This window comes from Abramis brama, assembly GCF_963993115.1.
Source record: "Abramis brama genome assembly, chromosome: 5".
Classification (NCBI taxonomy): Eukaryota; Metazoa; Chordata; class Actinopteri; order Cypriniformes; family Leuciscidae; genus Abramis; species Abramis brama.
Window position 1 is genome coordinate 8960882 of NC_139967.1, and position 19323 is coordinate 8980204.

The window sequence follows — 19323 nt, forward strand, 5'->3', positions numbered from 1 at the left end:
AGCGGGATCGGAGCGTCCGCAATGGAAGCGCACAGCAATGCACACAGTCACCACCCTCGAGTGCTGACTGGGCATGCTCCTCTCCCAAACAAACAACACAAAGAGTGTGAGTATCACCTCCCGTTATATAACGCGGGCAAGGATGAACACACACTCTAAACTGCTGCTTGCTTGCCATACTGAATATATATATATATAGACAGACAACACCAAATAACAAGGACAGATTTCAACACAGAGCGCGACTGAAGACTCAGAAAGCTTTCGTTTTCTGTTTCAGGCCGGCTTTTATAGCTTCCTGGTACGTGACGTCACCCGCCTCTGACGTTCCGCCACACCTTTGGACTGATTTTACATGTGCTTCAAGACGTCATCACGCAAAGCGTTCCCCATAGCGTCATTCTCGACGCAACGCGAGTTCCCTTGAAAGGGAACCTCCCGGAGGCAAAGTGCAGCAAGCTGCTGAAAGAAAACTTTAAACAACCAGTTATTGCTCTCCCTCTCAATCTTTCTTTCCCTCTCCGTGTGAGTCAACAGGAAGTGGCATTCCCTCCTCACAGTAGTGGCATAGCCGTTGGACCGAGTCATACTATCATCCTCTAACCCACTCAATGACTTTCTGTTGATCTTACACAGACTGTGTGTGTGCATTTCTGTGTGTGTGAAACATGTCGAGCCAGTGAGTCAGTGCCGTCTTTAATCTGTGTCCAGTGACCGGCCCTCTGTATCGGTTAACATCCTGACATTAAAAACACAGGCAGCATCCAAAATCTTCTCTGCACTCTGAAAACAAGCCTCAATTTATGTTCACACGTTTAATTTCTGCTCGGTTTATATAATCAGTTAGCATAATGTGTGTTGACGGAGCAATGAATCATTTGGTAAGCGGTCTTGGCTTGGAGTCCGTTCTCGAGAGAGCATTAGCGAGAGCTCGTCCAAGCTCAACGAGACACCCCTCTGAATCCGACAGAGAGAGGCAAGAAGATGAAGAAATTGGAAAAAAAGTGAAACATTTAGGGTAGAGGGAGGTCTCTTGAAAGAGCTGTGTACCGAGATGACCCGAAAAAGTAACTTTGTTGAGGAGTCAAACAGCACGATATCTGAGGTTCTTCCTGCCAACTGCATTAAACGTAAAGCTCAAACTGTGAGAGTGTAGCGCTAAAGGATCAGTGGATCTCTTAGGGGTTTGCCCCAAAACATTAAAGAGATACATTTAACCTCAACCCTGCAGTTGGTCTAGAGGTTATTGCTTTGGATAAAAGTACTGCTTAAATGACCATGTAAGTCAGGGTATGTGACTATATACTGTAGGCAATCTCATGATATCCTTTTACATGTCTACATATGGAAATACTGCATAAAACATGATGCTAAGATTATCTCGTCAATTGTGTATTATTGTGTAACAACATTTTTAACAGGTGCCATAACACATTTCTAAAGTGCAAATGTTCACAATTTTTTTTTTTTTTTTAATTGAGCTTCATTCGCCAAGTGTGCGCAAACACACAACAAATTGGTTGTGATTTCCAGAAGCTCTGGGTACATACATACATACATACACATACATACATACTAAACACATACATGCATATATAACATAGGAGGATAGAAAAAAAAAAAACATTTAAATAAGATTAAGAAAAAATAATAATAATAAGAAACAATAAAGTAATATATATCTACACCAGAAGACTTATGTACAGATGTGTGCATTATGTACTGTATATACAACTGTATAAATAAAAATATGTACTTGCATAGTAAGTATCTATATTTATTGCCTAACTCAGGTGGCATGAACTGCATAAGAGTACTGAGTTATTAATTATATCGGACGGACAGACAGACATACATACAGACAGTATTATCTTTATCTTTTTTTCTTTATAAATAATTATATTCATATTTATTAATAATTACTTATAAATGGTTAATAAAAGCATATTTGTCTCTCAATGCATGAATATTTTTACATCTACATGTATGCATATGCCATACTTTTGCACATGCTCTACTAAACAGAAAAACATTTGAATATTATATATAATTAATTCAATATAATTACATTTACAGAAATTGTATTGATACATAAATGAATAATAACATGTATTATTTATTTAAATTACATGAACACCAGTCAATGTTGGACTTAATCTATATTTAAAGGTTTCCTAAACACTTACCTGAGATCAGACAGACCTGCCTCAAAATCACGCCATTGGCTGAGCCAGTAGTCGACATATCAGACCTCTCAAACAAAGGGATATTCTGAAAGCGCCACAGTGTTGACACTCTTCAAGAAGTCAACCGACAGATGTCTTACTTAGCAGTCTCTGCACATTAAACTGGGTTTGGAGACATTTATTTTGACATTTAAAAAAAAATACACAGCTTTAAAAGAATGTCTATTTACAACAGTAAGTACTAGAAGTTTGTTTTCTAAAGCTGTTAGAAAAACCTTAAAAGAGTGTCACTGTTGACGAAGCAGAACATAACAGCACACGATTCATTAAGCAGTGCTCAATTCTTAAAGGCAATTCACATGGGAAACTCAATGCGAAATGCTCAAATAAGTATTTCACACAGGAAACATTTCAATAAACATGCGCTCAAGATCTTGTGTATTCTGGAAAGGTTGTAGAGTTTAAATGTCACAGGCATGAGGTGGCATTCTGTGAGGCGAGCCAAAGGAAGATTCAAGCCGGGCAGGGGAATCAAAAACCACGGCGTGGTCTAAAAAAACGACAACGATGCAAGGACACATAATTTGGTCAATCAGATGTCAGTTCGCTGAGCTCAGGAAGAGAAAAACAGTAGCGACCGTTCGGCTCGACTGCACTGGAGAGATCTCACAGACTACTTGGGCACCGGCCAGGACTTTAATGAAGTTACGCTTCCCCAGTGATTAAGTGCAGCCCTTATTGTTAATGAGCCTATTCATAAGACTTCAGTTAAAAACGGCAGATCCAGCGTCATGTGGTCACGTTGCACTGGTCTAACTTACGCAAGTCTAGGTCATGAGCAGCTATACCATCTTTGGCTACTTTGTATCTGCCGGCATTAGTGGTTCTGTCATATGACATTCAGCAAGTTATTGCATCATCACATAATGCACTCTAAACACTGGGTTGTTTACAACCACAAGGGCTGGGTAAATATAGGACAGAACACATGTTGGGTTAATGACTGCTCTCTCCTGAAGAGGTCGCAAAAGCCTGCGATAAATAACTCAACCCCTGGGTTGTTACGCCTGACCCAGGATCTAGGTTACACAAAAACTACCCAAACATTGGGTTGTTACGCCTGACCCAGGAACTGGGTAACACAAAAACTACCCAAACACGGAAAATATAACCTAAAAAATGGACACGCACACACACGCAAATGCACACACAATACCTCTCCAAACCATGCCTAGTTATTAACGGTTCATCTTCCTCCATGCATGCTGTTTGCTTTCATATCGGCTTCAATGCAAATGTACACAGAGAAGAAGAAGTGTCAACATCCATCAAAGGACAGCGACTACACTCACTCTAATCTTGGATTTCTATTTCTGCTTGACGACCTGCTCTCATTAGGTGCCGTGCTGCACACTGAGAGAAGCGTGTTTTGAGTGAAAGTAGTCTGTACTTAAAAAACTATCTGCCTGGAAAATAGCACAGGAGATAACAAAGAATCACACACTTTACATGCCAGCACACACACACACACACACATAAAAATGCGCATATAATCAGGAGCGTATAGGAATGATCTGAAAAGTGCTTATAAATATTAATTAGCTTGTCCAGTTGCTAAAAAGTAATTAAGTTGCCACTAGCCATAGGAGGATGATCATTTGTATGTTCGGCTGGTCCACTGCAGATTCAGCTGGTGGGCAAAGGCATCTGCTTAGTGTTACAGTCATCATTTTATACACCTGGCTAAAAAAATTCTGTTTAATCCCAATCCTATACTCTTAAAATATGATTATTTTTCATATTCAATTCAAATTCAATTCAATAATAATTTACATATTAAAGTGTATTAAATTAAATATAAATATAAAAAAATATATTATAAATTACATATGAAAGGTTGCATAACCTATAAGGTTAGCCCAAATCAACACATAAATAGCTACATTAGTTAACATTAACTAATAGGTAATGGTTGCTAGGAACCAGCACATTGTACACTCTTTTTTTTCATATGGTAGACAAATGGTGGTAGGGAATATTTCTGGCAGACAGAATTAATTCTCTTTCTTTCTTTTTTTCTTTTTTTACAAAATAAAGACGCTATTATGCTAATGATGTAGTCTAAAATGTAATTTCACTCTTTAATGTTGACTATCCTCATTTTCATTCTGTTTTTCCCCCCGTAGGTCTTTCCTATCTCTTGCGCACACACACACACACACACACACACACACACACACACACACACACACACACACACACACACACACACACACACACACACACACACACACACACACACACACAAATGTAAAAGCCACACAAGCACTCACACACTTTAAATGAATGTGATGACTCACTCTTGCGGCATTGGGTGTTAAAACTGATTTGAAACAACAATGAATTAAAAAAGAAAATTCTACGAGAGAGTGCAAAGACCAAGGACAGCAGTATCTAACAGCATTTCCCAGTGAAATATGAGTGAATAGAAGGAAAAACTGTATGTGGTTGGAATGAAGCCAGTCCTGAATATTAGTTTACAGTGAATTGTGGAGGACTTCTCTGCTTCTGAAGCACTGAATTAAAGCTAAGGGGAAGCTTTTTGACCAGGATGTGGAAGCTGAAGTTCAGTCCTAAAGAGGATCCCAATATACATTGTACAGGTTCTTTTTCAAATCTATTAAAGCAGCAACCTTTCAGTTCAGACTAAAATTACTATTTAAAACCTTTGACATTCTTTCTTCTATGGAACACAAAAAAAGACATTTAGAACCAGGTTGGGGTTCAAACAGCATTGATTTTCATTGTATGGACTAAAAAAAACTGATATCTTCTGAGTTCCACAGAAGAAAGGAAGTCAAACAGGTTTGGAACGATATAAGCATGAATAAATGATGACAGAGATTTCATTTTTGGGTGAACTATCGTTGACCATCTGCCATTAACAGGCTCGATATGCTGAATGCTACATGTAAATGACCACTGTGTAGAGTATTTGCAGTGAGATACAAACATGCAGACATACTAATATGCTTGATAAGTGTGTATTAGAAACATCCCTTTTTCCTGAGCCCCAGTGTTTGGCTAATGGAGGGAAAAATAATCAGAGTGAAAATCGACTGCACTAGTTTATTAAAAGCGGCGGTCAATTACAAATGGTACTGAGGGTGGAATCTAGTGGACGTGCTTTTCTAACTGCACAAAATCAATGTGATTCAAAGTTAATTTAACTTTTCTGTCAACACAAGGTATTGTTGAATCAGTTTTGTACAGACTAATGTGATATTCGGTTTTCAGTATGTGGTTTATAGTGTTATTTTTTGGAAACAGAACTGTAATTCCACTTCTCAAAGTGAAACACAAAATCACTCTTTTTACTTCACAAAGTGAAATTCTCTTCTCTACTCCCCACACAGTTTCAATGCCTATAACAGTGAAAATGTCACGATTTCTAATGCAGCAGCAAAATTAATATGCTATTGAACACCCTCCTTTATTAAGTTAGATATTATGAAATAATAAAATGAAACCCTAACCTAAGCATTTCCCAATTAAATAAATATAACTGCATATTTTCCAAGTAATTATTCAAGTACGCAATCAGTAATGATGAACAATTAAACAAATTAAGTGCAGTAAGAGAACTGGTTTTTCTCTTTTTCGTGCCAATCGTGTTGTTTAATTAATATTCATCATATAATAGAAAACAGTATGCCTATCTGGCAGCATTTACAAAACATTGCCCACAGATCTACAACAAACCGTCTGTGTTTAACCAGCCAAGACGCAACCTTGACCATGAAGTACATACACTGGTTTTTTATACATTAAATTGATCGAAAGTGACCATAAAGACATTTATAATGTTACAAATGATTTCTATGTCAAATAAATGCTGTTCTTTTTGAACTTCATATGCATCAAATAATCTTTAAACATTTTTATCAAGTTTTCCACAAAAATATTAAGTAGCATTTTCAACATTAAGAATAATTAGAAATGTTTCTTTAGCACCAAATCATCAAATTAGAATGATATCTGAAGGATCATGTGACACTGAAGACTGAAGTAAAGATGAAAATTCAGCTTTGCTGAAAAGTTGTTTTAAATTGTAATGATACTTAACAATATTACTTTTTACTGTATTTTTGCAGCCTTAATGAGAATAAGAACATTAAAAAAATCTGTAACACTTTATTTTACAGTGTCCTTATTACATGTGTTACATGTACTTACCATAGAAATAACAGTAAATTCCCAGGTGAAAAAGACGTACTATTAAATGTATTAAAAATGTACTGTTATTTTTTTTTTTTCACCTGGGTTATTCATAATTACATGCAACTAACCCTCAGTCAAGTCCCAATCCTACCTCCTGTCAAGCCTTCTTCAAACTTTATTAACGTAAGTACTTCAGTATCGACTTCACAGTACTTTTGACATCCCTACTGCCCACAATGATATTTGTGATTATATTCGACATTCAAAACCCTGATTCACTGATGCTGGCTTAAGAAAATAATCACTTTAAGTGAGCTGAAATAAAAATCAATTTACACACTCAGGCGTGAAAATAAGTATGGAAAATGTTTCTCTCTCTCAATGTGCACTGGGACTCTCGCCTTCGTTCCTGTTGTTCACTCTTAGCCAATAGCGTTTGATCCTGTGTAGGACTTCACTATCTTGCATTTCTCTTTGTTCCTACTGCTGCGAATCCTTCGCTGTCATTTCACTTTCCTTCATTTAATATGGAGCTCTTTCTTGCCTTATCTTGGCGCTTCTACCTTTCCCATTCTCTCTCCTTCCCTCGCTCTCGCCCCGCTACCGTCATCAAATATCTGAAGTGGAGAAAAGGCTGTCTGACTTCAAACACGATTCTTTATTCTTCTTCTCCCTGTCTCAGCTGCGAGGTACGCTAGGTTCTTCTTTTCTTGAGGAGAGCTTTCTCTCTCAGTCTTTCTTTCTTTTTTTCTCCCTCTTTTCACTTGACTCAGGGAGCATTTGATGTGATCATAGGCTGTTCTGCCTGTGTCTGCACATAATCTTATTACAGAATGAAAGTGAGAACCTCTGTCTATTATGCATGACCATTTTGCTTGAACCATTTAGCTTGCAGGTACAGTGTGTCCTACGGATCTCTCAAACAAGACTAAATTACAACTGTGTCCGGCATGTAAAGAACTTGCAATTATTTCCTCTTTTTCCTTTTTTGGAAGACTTTGGTAAAATAGCTGAGTGAAATAAGCAGCATACAGTCTTGTGCATCAGGAAGTAATATCTACCAATAATGACATTTTAAAAACCTTTTCTGGAAGCACACTCTTTTTTCGCAGCGGAGCAAGAAAGTTAAAGGGTTAGTTCACCCAAAAATGAAAATTCTGTCATCATTTACTCACCCATAAGACTTTCGTTCATCTCAAACTAAGATTTTTTTAATGAAACTTGAGAGCCTTCTGGCCCTCCATTGACAGCTAGGACATTGACATTCAAGCCCCAGAAAGGTAGTAAAGATATAAAAGTAATCCTCAATTTTATGAAGTGATGCGAGTGCTTTGTCTACACAAAAAACATAATTTACCACTTTTTTAACAAAATATTAATCTCCAACACGCGTTCATAAGAGCACTACGACACATTCGTGTTGTGTGGACGTGAGAGCAGATGTTGTTGCGTGAACATGCGTTGTAGATTCATATTTTGTAAACAGAGTGGTAAATTATGTTTGTTTGTTTTTGCGCAAACAAAGCACTCGCGTCGCTTCATAAAATTAAAGTTAAAATACCGGAGTCAAATGGATTACTTTTATGATGTCTTTACCTTTCTGGGGCTTGAAAGAGTCAGCAGCTGTCAATGGAGGGACAGAAATCTCTCAGATTTCATCAAAAAAGATCTTCATTTGTGTTCCAAAGATGAATGAATGAATGTTTTATGAATGAATGAATGTAATATTTTAATTGGATGGAAAATATTAACCAGCACACTCTTAAAAATAAAGGTTCTTTATAGGCATCGATGGTTCCGTGAAGGACCTTTAAAGGGGTCATATGATGCTTTTTAATGTCTTCCTTTTCCTTTAGTGTGTGATGCATTTGTTTGTGCATGTATAATATCTGTAAAGTTACAAAGCTCATAGTCTCCCAAAAAGGGATCAATTCTATGTAACAGATCTGCTTCAGACCTGCCTAAAACACCTCATCCAGATATTACTTCCTCAAACGCCCAATATTTCACAAAGTGAAATACTAGCATAATGTCCAAGCAAATAAAGAAGACGAGGCTTCAGTGAATTGTAGTGTTGTTGACATGTCGTGAAGATGCAAGATGCTAAATAAATTAGAAATATGACTTCAGTATGATTTTTAAACTGCATTTTATGTTGTGACTTCAAGATAACAGTGAAGATGACAAAGATTCTTCAGATTTTTAAGAGCATGACTTGACTAAAAGGTTCTTTGGGGAACCAAAATGTTTTTTCTAAGGCATCACTGCAATATTTCCCTTTTGGAACTTTTATTTTAAGAGTGCAGAGTCTTCAGAAGAAAGTTTGATGTTGTTGATTAATTAATATTCATTATATAATAAAAATGGAAGATCTATATTAATATTCATTACATAATAGGAATGGCAGATCTATCAGGCAGCTTTTACAATGCAATGCAAACAGATCTACATTCTCTTAGCATAAATGAATGTCTTCAACTGGCCAAGACACGATTTTGAACATGTTCAAAAGTTTTTTTCCCAAATAATGTTTTCAGCAAGGATACATTAAATTGATCAAATTTATGATGCTTTTGTGATGGTTTGGAAAGCATAAAAGCCTCAGTTCCCATTCATTGTGATTGCATGGAAAAAATGACCAGCAGATTCTTCAGTAGAAAGAATGTGTTACAGAATTAAAACAACATGAGGCAACAAACGGTTTCTGGAGACATGAGTGACAGCGACCGTTGGCGATGCAAGAAATTTGAACAGAATTCCCCTAGCTACTGATATAGTTGGATACTGTAGTAGTGGGAATGCCTTCTGACAACTCTATGTCAGAGTGAACACAACCTTAGATCAGGATAGAGAGATGTTACACTTCACAGCAGAGTTGTGGACTGATGCAACCTCACAAACTTTAGTGACATAGAGATGCGGTCACCTCAGAAGACCTGGAGAACGAGGCTCTGAGATCTGAGCAATCGGGTGTGAAAAAACTTTTGTGCAGAGGCCGCAAGATTATTTTAAAAAGCTGTCTGGTCCACCTCTTCTGCTGGAGGGAGAAGCAGGTGGTTATGAAAGCAGCGTAAACCCTGTAATGCTAATCACCACCATGACCACGGCTACACTTCAAAAAGAGAGAGGGTGAGAGCAGCTTCGCTATCCTTGATACCAGGAAGGAATGGGCAAGGGGAAGAGTAGCCTACAGCTGGTTTTATTCTAGAACAGAGAGAGAGTGAGGGGTTTATCGCCAGAGTTGCCAGGTTTGTGTAACAAAGCTATCCCCAAAGGCGGACTGTCAGAGAAGGCGAGGGAGACTGAGCCTGTTCAAAAACTAGAGTGATAAAATGAATTGCTACTTTAATCAATAGACCATTTTGTGCAAAACTCAGATGGATATAAAGTTAAATTATTTATATATTTTCCTTGAAGCAGTGGTACCCTAAGTGAGTATTAATTTCTGCCAAAACTGGTTGAGAGGATAAGGGCCCCTCCTATTAGTCATTTTTAGTTTTGTTTTTGAAAGATATCTCTTATGCTCACCATAATTTATTTGATTAAAAATACAGTAAAAACTGTAATATTGTGGAATTTTATTATAGCTTAAAATACTTTTTTTCTATTTTGACATCTGGAGTAATCTTCGGTGTCACATGATTCTTCAGAAATCTAATATGAAATCTAATTCTAATAATGCTGATTTGCTGCTCAAGAAACATTTCTTATTATCAATGCTGAAAAAAGTTTAACACGCTTAACATTTTTGTGGAGATAGTGATATATATATTTTTTATAATTCTTTGAATAAACAGTTGAAAAGAACAACATTTATTTGAAATATAAATCTATGTACTTGTTTACAGTTTATAGTATATAGTATAACTAATAACTAACCCCGAACCTACTCCTAAACCTAACATTAACTCATGTAGTTACTTTATATTAACCAGTACTTTCTTAGGTAAGTACACTGTAAGTACACGTAAGTGCACATACAGTAATATAAAGTGCAACCCTTTTGATTTGTGTTTGTAGTTCTAATCATGTCTGTAATTTTGTTCGGTTAGCATGTTGCTATTTTCTTGCAGTCTGCAGTCTCAAAATTATTCAACCCCCTAAAAAGAATCTGCAAAACAGGTGTTCAAGGGCTTCATTAGTTGTACCAGGTGTGCTTGAGCTAGAACACATTAAATATTTGAACTGGCTGGGTTTGTTGAGTGTCATGTTTGACTGCATGTTAGAAATATGGCTAAGTCAAAAGAATGGTCCAAAAAGTTAAGAGAAAAAATCACCGTCCTTCACAAACTAGGAACAGGATACAATAAGCATAGTTCACAAGTTTAAAGTTAAAGTAAAGTTTTGGGATTATGTTGATGAAACAAAACTGGAACTTTTCGTCCCCTATGGATCAGCGGTATGTCTAGAGGAAGAAGAATGAAGCGTATGCTGAAAAGAACACTCTGCCTACAGTTAAGCATGATGGGGCTCTGTGATGCTCTGGGGCTGCTTTGCATCCTCTGGCACTGGAAACCTGCAGTATGTGGAAGGCAAGATGGATTCATTGAAGTATCAAGAAATCCTAGGAGAAAACATCATGCTGTCAGTGACAAAGCTGAAGCTCAGGAGTCATTGGATCTTCTAACAGGACAATGATCCCAATCATACCTCAAATTCCACCAAGGCTTGGTTGCAGAAGAAGTTCTGGAAGATTCTACAGTGGCCAACAGTCACCTTGAACCCCATTGAAAATCTCTGGTGGGATTTGAAGGCTGTTGCAGCACGCAAACCAAAGAACATTACTGAACTGGAGGCCATTGCTCATGAGGAATGAGCTAAAATTCCTCAGAAACGCTGCCAGAAGCTGGTGTCTGGTTATACATCTCGTTTGCAGCAGGTCATAACAGAAAAAGGGTGTTCTACTAAGTACCAAAGATGCTCGCCATGAAGGGGTTGAATAATTTTCAAGAAGTCATTCAAAATTGCATCCTCAGATGAATTTGGGGAAACCGCTAGAAACATTTTGCTATTTTAACTACTTTGCTTGATTTGATTATTGCAAACAGCTGAAAGTCTGTAAATGTTGCCAATAAACCTGATTTGCAATGGGGGTTGAATAATTTTGATTTACAACTGTATATATATATATATATATATATATATATATATATATATATATATATATATATATATAAATGCAAGATCCATTTAAAAATTCTGCAAATATAATAATCTGTAAATATTCTGCATGCATCTTCCGTTATCATATGGATCCTCAAACGAATAAGAGACTTGCAGTGTTGTTTAAGTCTTTGGAGAATTGCATCTTCAGACCTGTCTTGTTTTCAGCATATGTTCACTCACTGTGACTGTGCTCACCGTATGTGTGTTCAGTATACAGGTGTTCAATGTCACAGCATCTAGCTGTAAAGTGTGTGGGTGTCTGTGCCCAGCTGTACTTATGCATTCTAGCTTTGGCTTGCTATGAATTAGAATGATAGCGACAAACAGGGTAGCCAAGTTTGCAATTTTACTTCAATTTTGTTACATTTAAACTGTTACCATGGGTTGATATTTTATTTTTTCAAGACAGGTCAACTGTGGCTATGATTGCAATACAGCGAATGTACTGCCTAAGGAGGCAGTTCAGGTATCATGGACACTCCTGATGCTTTTTCATAATAGGCTTTATTATTACCTTCTTTTCATTAAAGGGGTGATAGAATGATTTTATAGGGTACTTCACACTGTTCCTTAAGGTCTCCAAATAGGGTATGTAACATTGGTTGGGCTGAAAATGCCCCTGTGGCTCTTTTATACGGCCTAATGCAACCCTGAGAAATAGCCCCAAAATGAAACGAGCAGTTTTCTCCCTTTTATGGTATGCTCATGAATATTTAGATGAGCTGCACGCTGATTGGTTGGTTTACAACGAGGAATCTCCAAAGCAAAGACGCAACATGCCCAATGAAGATGGGCAGCACTCACTGTGTATCTAAACTAGTATCGAATAAATATTTCAATTAAACCAAACTGTCACACTAACTGTACCTGCTAGATAACAATAGCTACAGGGTGTCTACAGATATAAACAAGTTAAATTTAAGTCTTTTTAAGACCTTTTTAATACCACCTTATATGAAATTTAAGACCAAACTTGCAATGGAAATATACACGTAAACATATATATAAATTATCACATATCACAAAATATCATTGCTGTCACAAATGCTATTTATTATTACAATATACAGTGAACTTTTATATCAGCAGAGCATACAATATCCAAGGGACTGTTTACACCTGGCCACCTGGGAATTGCAAAACTCCTCAATTCCCGCACTATTTGCAAAAATCTTCAATTCCCGCGCTATATGCAGATTTAATGGAGTGCAAGTCACCGAAAGCAACAGATATGAGCTGCATTTTATTGATCATCAGCTGAAATTTCAAAATCAAAGACCGCAATAAGAGAGAGCGGCAACAGCCCTGGTAAGATCATTTCATTTCTTTACTTTTAATGATGATGATTGTGTGTTAAGCGTCTGCGACTTACTTTCACTTTGATTTGCGATAGTTTGCACGTTGGCTTAATGAATAGATGCTCAGCTGCTCATCTGCGGCGATGCGTGTTGCAGTAGCATCGTCATATCTAGCTATAACATGACATTATAGCCTTTAGCACGCTCTCACGTGTTTATTTTTTTTTTTTGCATTTTTGGGAGGAGTACAATTTGCATATGTGGTTTCAACAACCAGATGCATTTACACTTGTCCAGTTTCATCTGGAATGTGGCCCAGACCTCCTCCTGAAGTGGTTTGAGTGATCGGATTCAAATCCGTCTCGAATGCGTTTCGGAGGGCATTTACACCTGGTCTTTTCACGATCGGATAGCTATCCGATCACAGAAAACGCATGAAGTGGCCAGGTGTAAACAGCCCCGAAGAAATCAAAATTGACAGCAGCCAAGGAGCTAGAGAAATACAGTTCTTTGAAGGAGAAAATGATTTTTCAATTACCTTGATTCCAATTGTACCCAGTTTAAAACGTCTTCGACAAACGGCGCAGTTTCGACAAACGGCCCTCGAATACATTTCCAGGCACCGGCTTTAACCACCACGAGAAATGAAGCTAGCGCAAGTTCTGCCAGGAAGACTCAATCGTTCGCGTCATTAATTACCTCCTCATCTATCCAATTATATCACTTACTGTAGCTTAAAAGGGCAGCGCTTACACATGTCTGAGTTCGCAGATGCTGTCACTCCAGTACCTCCATCCTCCCCGCCTCCACCAAGATGGGATCTTTCCTCCAACTCCTCTACTCAACCAAGCTGGGTCCTCCCTCTATCAACCCCAACACCATCAGTCAGGCTATCCCTTCCATCCTGAAGACTTCAGATGTCTTTTCCTCCATCCACCCCACCACCACCAGATGGCCCCTTTCCTTACTCCGCCGGGGGGGGAGCGGCGCCCCCGCCTTCGTCTTCAGGCGGGACTCGCAGATTCAGTACCCTCTGAATGCGAGTTATGAACGGGGCCTACGCCAAAGAACCTGATTGCTTGCTGAGCTCCTAAATAAATGTTATTGTTACAGTATTAATTCTCCCGAGTCTTTCTGGTAGAACTCGTCATTCTCGAGCCATTGCGGTTAAACTGTGTCTGACTGCACGACCACCATTAATATTCCTGGGCCCAGAAAGTGGACTGTGTGTATGCAAATTTAGGGGTGTAACAAAGGTACAGACCAGATCCAAATCAGGAAATCCCCCAAGTGTTACGTCACATCTGAGCAGATTTGAGATCCGACCGTTTTACAGCTGCAGTTTAAAGTTTTGAGATTTTCATATTAAGGAGGTGAGGATTTTGAGATTCTGTGTGTGGCCATTTTACCCACCGAGCTGCTGTTATTCAACTATGCCAAGGTAAACTTGGTTTTGCATTCTATCACCCCTTTAAATTCTAAGGCAGCATCACATGTATCCTTAAATAGAGGGCAATCTATGCTTTTGAAATGTGTTGATGAGAAAATATAGACCTATATATATATATATATAGGTGTTATTGTGAACAATTAATCAGTGCATTTATTTTTTTAAGATAAGATAATACAATGTTTATGCAATCATAATTTAATTGTGGTTTCTTACAAACAATGTTCCTTTTCCGCTGACCTGTGTTGTTACTGTAACTAAAACTAACTTCTGTTAATTGAAATAAAGCTGAAATAATATTAAATATAAATATTAGTTGAATAATGTAAACTTAAAAAACATAGGCTTAAAATAATTTGTTGATTATTATTATTTTTTAAATTGAGGGATTATTGGAAATGATTGTATCTGTCACTTGAATGACAGCACACCATCCAAAACAATCCTCTAAGTGGTTTAACAGTATTTGTGAAAAATTTGGCCTCCACATGTACAGCAAAACAAGTACACACACACACACACACACACACACACACACACACACACACACACACAGCTGCTTATCTGAGTGTGTCAGTGATGGTATAGTGTGTTGATGTTGTGTTTCTTAAAGCCCAAAGCTCCAAATCCATACAGCCCTTTTCAGCTAGCTGTCTATAACCAACAGAATTATCCAGCACATTTAGACCCTTACACTCACTGTGGAAAATCTTATCACAAAAGTCTGTCTGCTGCCAAAACACATCTTCGTCTTTCAGAAACACACACACACACACACACACACACACACACACACACACACACACACACACACACACACACACACACACACACACACACACAGAGAGAGAGAGAGAGAGAGAGAGAGAAAGAGAGAGAGAGAGAGAGAGACAATACACAACACTTTTGTAAATAAATTCACATTTTTGTAAACTAAAACATGGCCAGGAGCAGTGACGTTATCTCTGTTTTCATGGACAGAGAGACGTTAGAAATCTCCATTTCAGTAAAGTGGTTGCTTTTCTACTCGAAAAAAGCAGTGTTTACGCATGACTCCTGAGGCTACTCAGAGGTTTTTCCATGTAAATTATAAAACACATCCATTTTTCTGTTCGCAGTGTCACGGCACAATTCTTAATGACAGCATATGGCACTGTTGCTGTCTAACGCTGTAATTTACAGGTTTGTGAAGCAAATATTTTGTCAGCGTGCAGCAAAATAAGTGTGGAGAGAGGAAAGGTTTATGAGGGAACTGCAGGAGAAGAGATTAATTTGCTTTGTGTAAGGGCTTATGTACAGAGAGCAGCTCATCTGTCTATGTACTCCAGTTATTTCTGTTCGACTCAGCACACATTAGAGCATTAGAACAGGTGACCTGCTCAAGCTCACTGTTGAGAAAGCTACTTTGAATCTGCGGCCTGTCAAGCGACAAGCTACTCATGATAAACAGTAGTTTAAATACGGTCAAGATGCACTTGTGAAAGAGCTTCTAACAAAAAGCAGCTAACTTCATTGCAGCTAATTAAGCTCTTTAAAGGGTTAGTTCACCCAAAAATCAGTTATTACTCACCCTCATGTTGTTCCAACCCTGTAAGACTTTCGTTCATCTTCGGAACACAAATTAAGATATTTCTGTTTAAATATGAGAGCTGGATCACTCCTCCATAGGCTTCTATGGGATCGAAACTTGCCGGCCCAGAAAGTGAGTAAAGATCATGTTTAAAATAGTCCAAGTGACTACAGTGGCTCAACTATAAGTTTATCAAGCAACGAGAATACTTTTTGTGCGCAAAAACAAAACAAAAATAACGACTTTATTCAACTATTCGTTTTCTTCAATGTGGGCCTCTGAGTGAGTTCACATAGTGTAACAGCGCAGCGCTTCTGTGTTGTACGTCACACGCATCACACTTTGTGTTCCGAAGATGAACGAAAGTCTTACGGGGTTGGAACAACATGAGGCTGTATAATTACTGACAGAATTTTCATTTTTGGGTGAACTAACCCTTTAAATTGCCCCAATTATGCTCATTTAAAGGTTACTAATTTTGCTTTGGAGGTCTCCTACAATGGGTTTACATGCATCCAAGGTCAAAAACACTTTCTTTTTTGCAGCATCACCTTTTTTTTCAGTGTCTGAAATTACTCGATCAAGGATCCAGTCTCTATAAAACCCTACTTTCCGACAGCCTACTATTCCCTGATTGGTCAGATGCCCCAGTATGTTGTGATTTGCATGTGTCGGAAACTAAATGGCCATTACCATATCTGAATTTCAGCTCTGGAGGCTTCCCCAGTACTTGTATACACAGTGATACGAACAGTAACGATGGTGACTGTTTTACCGCATCAATTTGAACGCGAGTCCTCATGCTTTGGAAGTGCATGCAAAGTGGATTTGCTTTCACAGCACAGAAAACTGTATCTTCTCGACATGTTGACAACACAAACCAAACTCTTCCAGGCCTCAGCTACAACTACAGTGTTTGAGAGAGGGTCAAAGTAGACGTTGTTTGTGGGCAGCCAATGAACACCATAGGTGGGCATTATGCAGATTAGTAACAAATCTACGTAGGTTCAAGCAGGAAGTAAGACTGGAATTACTGACGACTCATTTCAGTCAGTTCAAAATTGGTTCTTTCTTCTGGGAGACAATAACTACATTTATCGTGCATTTTGATCTTTGCAACTTTCCATACCGTTTACATTTACAAACAGCTGTATTACACACCATATTGAAGGTAATATAAGTAAAAGCATAATAGGGGCTCTTTAAAACTATGTAGTCAGAACAATAATTAATCAGAACAATAATTACTTGCCAAAAATAAGGATTTCAAGTAGTGCTGGTGGTAAACAGCATCTGAAAAATAAATTTACAAATTACATTATTCATAAATCATTTTTTTATTTTATTTTTTTATAAATATTATACATTGGGGATATTGTTGAAAAAGGCAGAAATAAAAGGCCATACAGGGGTTAGTGAGCACACCAAATGTGAAGGGTTTGTTGAACAAAACCATTCATCAACATCAATCATACTTCCAAAAGCTTCATATGAGAGAGTCAACATTTAAAGAGAACACATTTGATCATTTTCTTGCTTGGCTGTAACGCTGTGTGCACAATACAATGTGACAAATAAAGCAATCAGTTTGTCTCACTTTTTGTTGTTGCTGGTAACCTTTCTCTGTTCTAAAAAAAACCTGTCATTACTGAAAACCCCAACACTGCTTAAGTTCTTACAGCACCATGGACATAAGCAAGAGAAAGATAAGGAAGGAAGGGTAAAGGGATGGATAAAAGAATGCCCACTTAATGGTTTTACTGCCCTGTTTTAATAAGCAGTCATTTATAATGTTACAGTTTCAATAGTCCGGTCCTGCCTGAGTTTGATCATGTATTCCAGTAAAGACCTGCAGGGCTCTAGTCAGCAAGCCCATGAGGGTACATGAATTAGTTTTTTCAACAACAAAAAAAGAAAAAACTAAACTAATCAGGTCAAAATATTTTTAGGCGACATGTCAAAGGACTGTATTTAAATCTCACACTTGAAAATATAATAGGCTAATTTTGAGATAAGCTGCATTAACTGTTGGATAGGAGATTGCAAAGAGTCAATAGGGGCCAAAACCCTTTTAAAGCATAAATGTTACCCTCTACAGCAGGGTTCTTCAAATGTGGCCCTGGAGGTTCACTGGCTGCATCTAAAAGCTTAGGCAGTTGAGATGTAGCCTGGGTGCCCTATAAGTCAATGACTTCTCAGTCAGCGTTTGTGTTTGAAGGTGACACCTAAAATCAGTTACAGGAGGTACTTTGAAATAATTTCTTGAAATCAATTAAACCATCCTTGAGTGCTTATAATAACTTCCGATTTGCGATCTAAAGTGGATTTTGATTATATAATAGGCAGACATGCATTACTTGTAGTGTTTTATAATGGACTGAACGCTACACCTGCTTAGCATTTCTCTTGTAAACATCCATTATTGTTATAAAAATACCCTGAGCCTCATGAAAAACACATACAGAACATATATTGATGTAATCATATATCTATATGGCTACATGTTTCAGCTGTAGAAATGTTTCTCTTTATGTACGGAACTCAGAATAAGGACATCATCCAGAAGGGGAGGAGTAATGATTATGTAATATAATTAACAGATCTAGAACAAATGAGCGCTCTCTGACTCATAACACACATGCACCCGTAGGAAAACCGACACACAGTGCTCTGTATGCTGTTTCAAGCTCTTCAGATCTCATAATTCAGTGGAAATGAATAGAAATTATATTCTGTATAAAGAAATATTAAGTTAACTTGAGAATAAATCTGTTCTCAGACACCAATGATAACAATATCCATTCTCTTCTCTCTTCCGGAATACTTTTCTTCTGGGTTTACACTGGATTTCAAAACAACGCCACCAATCTCGCCCTTTTGTGCAACAACAGTGGTTCTGGACATGTGATCTAAAGCTCAAATCTTATTGGACGGGCCTTTTCATTGCGGAGTGATGGGGGGGGCAAAATCAACACATTGGTTGGAAAAAAAATCTTGCTTTGTCGCGCCGCGATTGATTGTGCCAAGTCTGAATAGCTCAATAGGGATCTTTGTTGTTTAGATTCAAAAGCATCATCGTGTCGTAGTACACGTAGTTGCTTAATCCCGCTCAGCGTGAAAGGCCCTTAACGGTCTATTGATCTACAACAAAATGGAGAGAGCTTTGATGATTGTCAAGCAAATATTTACATACCACAATACTAATTTGTATGTGTTCTAATACTACTGTATCTATACTACTTTTCAGAGGCCAATTTTCTCATTGTTCCAAAGTTTAGATTGTCATAAATTGGTGGTAGATCCAAATGGTCACTGCTCCAAATTTTTGGAATAATCTTCCTGATAACATCTCCATGAAATATCATCTATCCAGATATTAAAATCTCACTTATTTAGACTGCTTTTCTAATGTTTTTCGTGTTTCCTACTTCA